Source organism: Myotis davidii, unplaced genomic scaffold (assembly GCF_000327345.1).
Source record: "Myotis davidii unplaced genomic scaffold, ASM32734v1 scaffold653, whole genome shotgun sequence".
NCBI classification, from domain to species: domain Eukaryota; kingdom Metazoa; phylum Chordata; class Mammalia; order Chiroptera; family Vespertilionidae; genus Myotis; species Myotis davidii.
The window spans coordinates 247,940-248,542 of record NW_006285129.1 but is presented as its reverse complement, the minus strand read 5'-3'; the positions used below and the strand labels follow the sequence as shown (position 1 = coordinate 248,542).

General features: G+C 41.1%; 1 protein-coding gene across 5 annotated transcripts in view; it reads left to right on the top strand.

The window, feature by feature from the left end:
- ANP32E (acidic nuclear phosphoprotein 32 family member E) overlaps nucleotides 1–603 on the top strand; it is a 27,852-nt gene that overhangs the window by 17,100 nt on the left and 10,149 nt on the right. The gene's annotated exons all lie outside the window — the stretch shown is intronic.

The window sequence follows — 603 nt, the reverse complement described above, 5'->3', positions numbered from 1 at the left end:
GGGAAAAAAAAGATGTTAATAAGACAAGAAACATTTAGAAACCTATATATAGCCCTAGTCCTATATTCTTTGAGATTTCTGATACCTTTGGGGGCATTTAATGATTATTATATCAGGCTCCATGAAATTTTATATATCTGTATAAGCCACCCAGTAAAAGTGGCAACTTTTATTTATTTATTTATTTATGTTAATGTTAAGGTTTTTTTGCAACTTTTAAAATAGTACTTTAAAAAAAAATCCCATTCATCACAGTATCTATATATATAAAAGGCTAAGCAACCATCCGACCGGTAGCTATGATGTGCAATGACCACCAGGGGGCAGATGCTCAACACAGGAGCTGCTGAGCTGTGGTGACTTGGCAGTGGTGTTTCTCAGGTGACCCTGGAACCAGAGAGGAGGGAGCTCGATTCTGGGGTGTGTCACCTGAGAACTGCCCTCACACTCTGGGACCTCTCAGGGGATGTCAGAGAACCAGTTTCTGCCCAATCCCTGCAGGCCAGGCTGAGGGACCCCACCCTGCTGGACACTTAATCAATTTCCTTTCAATGTGCACAAATCTAGTTATCTATAATAGCCACTAAGTGGAAACAACCCATG